General features: G+C 38.1%; 1 pseudogene; it reads left to right on the plus strand.

Annotated features, from left to right (window-relative positions):
- Nucleotides 1-8,299: 8,299 nt before the first annotated feature.
- On the plus strand, nucleotides 8,300-8,417 carry LOC126417272 (5S ribosomal RNA; annotated as a pseudogene).
- Nucleotides 8,418-9,116: the final 699 nt, after the last annotated feature.

Raw genomic sequence — 9,116 nt, forward strand, 5'->3', positions numbered from 1 at the left:
GGAGGTGTTTGCGGCTGTGGGTCCATTCCCAACACAACGCCTGTGTAAGAAAGTCGCTTACCGCTCTAAGGAACGTTTATACCACAACCTCACTACTGGCATCTCTCTGCTGCTCGCCGGGAGCATTTAGGTTGTAACCTCCCAAGAGAAAAAATAATTACAATATTCACATTTAGTGTAACCTCCCAACAGAAAAATCTCGTTTAAGTTTCCAATAAAAAATTTATTTCCAATAATAAAATTTCATGTTTTAATGTGACCTTCCACTAAAGACTGACTGCATATCGAGATTAATAAGTTTTGACGTCGGCACCGCTGCGTCATGGCCCTGTGAAATCATCCTGAATAAACTGAAAAATTCTTACCTCACAATGATGTCGCGGGATAACGCTATCTGTATATTTGCTCCTATGAGAAACTTTCGGCACGACCCAGTGCAATGCTGGCCACTAGATTTTCATTTGTAGGAAAATAACTGATTTTCTTTTGCTTAATCAACATGAGTATGGTTATTTATTTCAAGTTTCTGCTACCAGTCACTTTTTATTTTATGCTTAATCTAACATAATGCAACGCGTTATATCACAGCCTGTATAGGATGCAGATAGATTTGCTTTTATATGACAGTTGATCACTTACAATTTTATCATCTTGCTGCTTCACTTGCGTCACTGGTGTAATGACGGAGCTGTAAGTGATCAGCTGTGATATAAAAGCCTTTCACACTCTTTTCGTAACACATAACTGATGCAAATCAGATACAGGCTGTGATATACGTAGTCAACAACAGAGAAGAAAACCAGCAGAAGACATCACTGATTTCGATTTCTAGACATACACTGCCCCCCTCCTTCCCCCCAAATGCCACACCAATAGCTACAGTAAAAAACAATGGACAAAGTGTTCTAGATTAATCTAGTTTAAGACTGTTTATTTTTAAGTAACATTTCTCTGTGTATCTATGTATGTATGTATAAACGCTTGAAGATGAACAGAACATGTTCAAAACGCGTTGCATTATGTTAGATTAAGCATAAAATAAAAAGTGACTAGTACCAGAAACTTGAAATAAATAATTATCCCACACAGTCACGGTTCACAAACATAGCCATTATGGCTGAAAATAAACATGAGTATGCACAGGAAAAATTCGAAAGATCTTTAAACTCAGATAAATGACTGGCAAAAGTTTTCTTCATTATTACCTTATACTACATAGCTCAGGCACTGCCATCGTTCTGCACGACCGTCCCAACACAAGTCATCCGCTGGACTGCCGTGTCCGAACTCCAGAACTCAAGTGCTCTGTGCGAGCTACTAAACTCGACTGCTCTCTGCGAGCTACTAAACTCCACTTAATACCAACACTGCTCTGACGTGCGATTCTATTGTAGCATAGATATTCCATATCGCAGGCAGCGCGAGAGCAATCCATCGAAATTACATCTGCTCAAGTGCGCTAGCGAATAGTAATGAACCCCTAATGAACCCCTTACAGCCTTACAGCTATTCACGTCGCTAGCTGAATGGATTACTGCCAGTGTTGTGAAGCTAAAGCAACATTCTCTGCATCGTCTAGCTCTTAATACCACCCAGTATGGAGCGATTGTGGTGACATACAGGGTAGCCAGAAACAGTCTGGAAAGCTTGTAAGAGTGCTGCAGGGTACGTTATACAAAAAAATAATTGTTAAGAAAAAAAATTCGATATGCTGCGCCGCTTCCGAGTTAATTGGTATTGAAGTTAGCCAATTAGGCAGTTGCAGTCGCAAATTCAAGCGACCTGCCGTAGACTGAGACGCCAAACGTGTTCTTCGTTTGGTTTCCCAATATCGAACAAGAGAGCGATACAAAAATAGGACTTGAGGCGGTAGTAAAGATCGAACCCGAGCCAAGGGCTGAACAGTCTTGTGCGCTATCTTCAACGCTGTGGGGACAACTGACACTAGTTGTATCTGGCGCTCCACTTAAATATGCGAACAATGGCCAGATTGGCTAATATCAATGCTACTTTACTCGGAAACGGCGAAACGTATCAATTTTTTTTCCTCGCAACAAGTATTTCTCAGCACAAACTCAACATCCTTATAAGCTTTTCAGCCTGTTTTTGATTGCCCTGTATACGCCTCTGCTCGTAGATAGGTGTGCCTTCGAAATCAGCTGCAATACGCGCCTGTTTAAAATCGTCACTTGCAGTTCTCACTCTTGAAATTACTACTAGGTTCACAACGAACAGCGCTGCCTGTTAGGCTGCAAGTTAGGTGGTGTTATTGCACTATTCCTATCAATTATAATCTTAATAATTTTACCATTCTGTAATAAAACACCAATCCGAGGTATCCAATTTTACCCTATCAATCAGATTCTATTCTGAATTATAGTAGTTGTTGTATGTTTATTAACATGAATTGGTAAACGACCAGTTGAAGAACCTTACATCATAACAGGACAAATCTTAACAATTATCTACTTTACATACTTCTTAATTAATGTCCATGTTGCAAATGCATGAGACAAGCTAATTAAGGAATAAATAACTTAATTAGCTTAGGAAAAGCATATGTTTTGAAAACATAAAACTAGAAGTTTAACTCTTCTATTAACTTTTCTTAAAAAATTTCACTAAATAAATGAGATAAATAAAATATTTAAACCAACAAAGAAAATAAGAAAATTTAAAGATGAAGGTAAAAAACTTTTTCAATCTAAGCATATCAACTTATCATAACAGAACTGTGGTAAAGTACCCTGAACTCAAATAAAACCAAAAGATATAATAGCAAGCTTAATAAAAAACATAAAAGAATAAAAATCACCCCCCAAAAAATTAAAGCTAATAATATTCTTATAAAAACAATTCTGCCATACTCAGCTAAATAAAATTAAAGTAAAACCACCTACACCATATTCAACATTAAAGCCTGAAACTAACTCAGATTCACCTTCAGCAAAATCAAAAGGAGTACGATTAGTCTCGGCCAAACAAGAAGCAAAACAAGCTAAAGCTAAGGGAAAAGAAATAATAATAAATCAGCAATAAAGCTGATAATTTATAAAATCAAACATGTTAAAACTACCAATTAAAATAATTAAAGACAATAAAATCAAAGCTAAACTAACTTTACATGAAATTGTTTGAGCAACAGAATGAAGGGAACCTCATAAAGAATAATTTGAATTAGAAGACCAACCAGCAGTTATAACGGTATAAACAGTTAATCTAGTACAGTACAAAAAAAAATCCATAAGAATAAGAACACACATAAGTTAAGCATGGGAAAATTACTCAAACAGCCAAAGAAATCATTAAATTAAAAACAGGAGAAAAATAATAAAGTAAATAATTAGATATAATAGGAATTGGCTGCTCCTTAAAAATCAACTTAATAGCATCGCTAAAGGGCTGTGGGGTTCCTACAAATCCTACATTATTTGGACCCTTACGAATCTGAATATAACCTAAAACCTTCCACTCCAACAAAGTTAAAAAAGCAACACTAATTAAAACACAAATAACTAATAAAAGAAAATTTAAAATAAATATAAATAAATCATAAAGTATCAATACTATTTGTAGAAAAAATCTACATAAATGAATTCTAAATTCAACACATTAATCTGTCAAAATAGTAAATTAATTAGTATTAATCAAAACAGTAAAAAATATTTTAACCATATGTTCCTTTCGTACTAATATGGATTAACAGTCTTAGGATAGAAACCGACCTAACTCACACTAGTCTGAACTCAGATAATGTAAGAATTTAAGGGTTGAACAGATCTATTCATTGGGCTCCTGCACCCAAAATTTTCCTTAATCCAACATCGAGGTCGCAACCTGCTTTGCCGGTATGAACTCTCAAAAACAATTACGCTGTTATCCCTAAGGTAACTTAATCTTATTATCATAAATTATGGATCAAAACAACAAACATAAATCAATGATATAATAATGAAGAGTTTATTTATTCTTCATGTCACCCCAACAAAACATCATCATTAAGTATAGAAAGACAAACAAAAAACTATATAAAAGTAAAATGTTAAGCTCTACAGGGTTTCCTCCTCCTAAAGAAGAACTTAAGTCATTTGACTCAAAAGTTAAATTCAAAAATTTATTAAGAGACAGTTGATTTCTCGTCAAGCCATTCATTCCAGCCACTAATTAAGAGACTAATGATTATGCTACCTTTCCACTGTCAAAATACCGCGACTCTTTAAAAATCTGCTCAGTGAGCAAGCCAGACCTCAAAATATTTTCAAGAGGACATGTTTTTGATAAACAGGTGGAAATCAAGTTTGCCTAGTTCATTATAATGAATTTACAAGGTAAAAAATGTGAGACCTGAGTTTCTCCTGGCGTATACAACTTTCAAATAACTTCCGGGAATTCAGCCAGGTAACACTTTCAGCGACCGCCGATATTTCGGCGGGAGAACACTCCGCCATTTTCAAGGCAAACTGCAACGGACAGGCGGCGTACATGCAAATTGAAAACCTCGGTTCTCGGACTGAAGCAGGAAAGATAACACACACACTGAACACTAGTGCCACCAAAGATGACCAAAGTCAGAGCTATCGATAGTGAGACTATGAATTCGCAGGTGAGGTAGCATTGACTCTGTCCCTCTGTTTTTTGACAAGAATAACACAGAGATATTGGCATGCACGTACAGCTATTGGGACAGTGTTATTAGGGAGGCAGTTGAGATTAAATTAGCGAGCAACCTCGTTAACATGGATGGAGGTTTCTGTTTAAACTCTCTTTGGAATCCGGCTTTCTCCCTTGTCATACACCTTTAAGTATGGTTTGTATGCTGCGCAAAATTCATCGAACTTCCACTGCGATGAGTGAAAACTCTGAATCTTTCCTGGTCAAGCTGACAAAGTTTTATGAAATTATTTGCAAAAGTATAGACAGTGGAAATTAAAATGTCCTGTAGTGTCTCTCCTGCTCCAAGTCGGCCCCTTTGACGTCCTACCCCCCTTAAGAAACTTGACTCGTGTTCGGCAGTGCTGGTGTTACGAGGCCTCGTTTAGGTGAAGAGAGAGATGATATTGTCATGCGAGGGCCATAATAAAAGTCATTAAAATTCCAGATCCAACAAGGTAACGAAAACAATGTCGGATCGTAATCTATAGAATGTACACCACATGTTGCCATGTTGTGACATCCTTAGTGTCCCTCATGTGACCACAGGAAGTACTTCCAAAATGGACCACATTAATGTGCTGTCGTTGATTTTCTTGTTAACCTTCAACTACACTCTCTATTTAGACTGAGGTTAGTAACTTCATGGGGTAGTTTTTGACCCCAAAACAAAAATCATCCGATTTACTTCAGTGTTTCTCTACACTGAGAGTATCAATAAAAGAAACGCTTATATTTATGAAAAATTAATCTTTACTAAAATAGGAAACGTAATCTTACCAACAATTAAGACTCATATATTAACACTGGTGTCTTAAATAGAGCTTTTGGAATTAATTTAAAAAGCATAGAAAACCTACTTCAAAAATGTTCAGAAACAGGTCCCAAGGTCAATTAATGATCACTTAAGTAAATTATTAAAAATAAGTAACGTGTGACTTTCAATAAAATAACCTGTGACTTTCAATAAACAAATGAGTAGGTACATGAACGAATCAACTACGCAACTTACTTTCGTTCATCAAGCTCAAGATTTACCTTTTTATCAATGGAATGCATTTTGCAAGCTTATTTTTGATATTTTAACATGTTTTGGTGTTTTTTTCTTTTGAGATGTGGACATATGTGGCATCATCAGACATTTGACACGCTTGGACTTGCACTGCGTATTCATCGACCCTGCAATCATTTTCAAAATTTTTACGAAGAACATTGTCCATCGCAGCCTGCAGGTTCCAAGAAAAAGTTTTGTAATTCATTCTCCTCTCTTTCATACTTGTTTTGATCAAAACCATGCCGAGTTGTTTTGCAAAGTCTCGAAGCACCATCTTCCTACTCTTATCTGTAATGTTTTTTTCCATAAAAATAGCCTGATTGTCTCGCCATTTCAAGATCTTCTTGGTGAACATTCTCTTCTTTTTCCTATTCGTCCTCTGTTTCATAATCAAATATTTCTGTTTCGTTGCCATTAAACTCGGCTGCATCTTGAAAAGAATCTGGGGTGTCCAATGAGTAAGCAGTCTTCACTAGCTAACGGTAACTCTAAAACTTGATCATCGCTCCATTCTATCTATAACAGTTAAAAACAATTTGTGATGATAAGAAAAGTAAGTATATAACTTCGTGCGGTAGATTTAGACCCCAGCTGGTACGTACCTAGGCAAATTTTGGTCGCGGATTAGCATGCGCCTGCACAATGCAAAAGCACTGCTAAGATCACATAGAGTCGGAGTGTCAACGTTGCATTGGGAACGGAACTATTAATAAAAGAGTGACGCGTGGGATGATAAATTACCCAAGAACGTAATTAAGAGTTAAAGAGGGAAAATATGCTTCTGAAATTCACATCGGACTTCAAAGGCCTATGGAATTGTCTGCGTGGGCGACAGCAGTAACCAGGAGATGGGGGAAAAGTTTCAAATATGGAAATACCTTCACAGCAGTCGCCCTGGAACTGCCTCCACGGGACGCAATAAGGAACGATTCTAATTTTCATGATCTGGATGAATTTTAAATGCTGCCCGCTATATCCACACATGTCTGAAGCGTGCACCGTAGAATAAACGCACTGGGAAAGACATCGTCAACAGGATAATGAATGTTGTCACACTACTCGTGTCGCTGTGGAGAAGATCAGTCATTTGGATGGGAAATTCTTCCACATCCTCCCGACTTGGCAACCTCCGACTACCGCCTTTTCGGTTCTGTCAAGGAACAGATGCGAAACCAACGCTTCGAGACGATGGAGGATGTTCGGGAAGCAGTGCATCGTATGTTCAGGAAGCTGCAACGGATTTCTGTCGTGAGGGTACCGTCAAAACAATGAGGGGATAATTTGTGTAAAGAAATGGAGATTTTGTTGAAAAGTGACAGAAAGTATGTAGATTAAAGTGATGTACTTGATTGGTCTAAAAGAAACAAAAAGATTAAACATTTTAAAAATTATTACTTATTACTTTCAGTATGGTCCTTGTGAAGTCATAGACCACATATATGGGTTCAACAGGGTTAAAACCATATTTTTCATGCTATTTTACATTCTCCGTGGTTTTCCCAAATTGTATCACGTAAATATTAGAAGGGCTTATTTCAATAGTGGTACAAGTCCACTTTTGTTCATTCTAAGATACAGAGTCCTAAAGTAAAATGAGCGCTGAAAAACCTGAAATTGAGATACCAGAAATATTCAAGCATATGGCTTCTTGCTAGAGATGAACCTTTCTTTCTGTTTGTTTGGACCATTAATGTCGGAAGCATTATAGACAGAAAAGTGGAGGTAATGGACTTGTACCACTATTGAAGTAAGCACTTCATTTATTCGTGTCTGATATCTGGCACCCCTCCATTAATCATTTTATAGTCGATAGGTGGTTTAGCTTTCTTTTCCTCTCTTCATGCCGTTTAATAGGAGCTCACATAACAGTATGTTCCTGCTGTCACGTCAGAGAATTTATCGAACATGGCCTTTGCCTAACATAAACATTTTTATGAGAATGAGCTTCAGTGAAGTTTCATTCAGTTTAATGGCGGTACAGTAAACTCAAGAGGCTTGGCGACCTCATAATTAGAAGATAACCAGGTAATTTAGCTAAGTGCATTTTGCTATCACGACCCATAAATGTCACGCGCGTCAATGTTTACTGACGGAGATGGGGCTCACGTGTTTGTTCGCAGGGTGGAAATGCTGCTACGTGCAACAGCGTGGTCCACTTAGTTTCTTTTACTTCTTCACTCTCCTTCTAAGCTCCGCGAGCAGTTCAGTTGAGGAGAAATAGACATCTCTAAAAAGAGCAGTCACAGAGGTTGGATAGAAAAACATAGCTACAAAGAAGATAACTGCAAAGAAACCTTGGGTAACACAAGAAATACTTTAGTTGATCGATGAAAGAAGGAAATACAAAAATGTTCAGGGAAATTCAGGAACACAGAAATACAAGTCTCTCAGAAAAAAACTCCTCCCCAACAGGCCATGAACGCCCAACGGACCCGACCGGCCGCCGTGTCATCCTCATCGACAGGCGTCACTGGATGCGCTATTGAAATGAAATATAAATAAGGAAATGCAGCGTTGACATAAATGAGACAATGTTCTTGAAGAGGTCAGAACACTAATCCAGAATATAATTTCTACTTCGCATAGCAAGCCCCTGCCAACGGCCTTGCCGCAGTGGTAACACCGGTTCCCGTCACATCACCGAAGTTAAGCGCTGTCGGACTGGGCTAGCACTTGGATGGGTGACCATCCGGTCAGCCGAGCGCTGTTGGCAAACGGGGTGCAGTCGGCCCTTGTGAGGCAAACTGAGGAGCTACTTGATTGAGAAGTAGCGGCCTCGGTCTCGGAAACTGACATACAAGTCTCTTAGGAAACAAATAAATAGGAAGTGCAGGGAGGGTAAGGCGAAAAGGTTGCGTGAAAAATGTGAAGAAACCTTCACCTTCGGTGGAATAAAAAGAAAGGGTGGTAACTATAAGAGTGCAATAGGAATTCCATTTTTAAATCCAGAAGAGAGAGCGGATAGGTGGAAAGAGTACATTGAAGGCCTCCATGAGGGATAAGACTTGTCTGATGACGTCACAGAAGAAGAAACACAAGTCGATGTAGAAGAAACAGGGGCTCCATGATTAGAATCAGAAATTAAAAGACTGGTAGACCTAAGATCGAAGAAGGCAGAAAGGATAGATACCATTCCATCAAAACTTCTAAACTCGTTCGGGAAAGTGGCAACTAGACGACTATTAGTTTACTGTGAAAAATGTACGAGTCGGGCGAAGTAACATATGACTGTAGGAAAAAAGAAGAAAAAAATCAAGACGCGTTCATAGGATATTTCGACCTGGAAAAAGCTTTCGATAATGTGAAACGGTGCAAAATGTTCGAAATTCTGGGGATAATAGGGGTACGCCGTAGGCAAAGAGGGTAATATACAATACGTATAAGAGTCACCAGAGGGAACAATAGCGACGGA

The sequence above is a fragment of the Schistocerca serialis genome, chromosome 8 (assembly GCF_023864345.2).
Source record: "Schistocerca serialis cubense isolate TAMUIC-IGC-003099 chromosome 8, iqSchSeri2.2, whole genome shotgun sequence".
Classification (NCBI taxonomy): Eukaryota; Metazoa; Arthropoda; class Insecta; order Orthoptera; family Acrididae; genus Schistocerca; species Schistocerca serialis.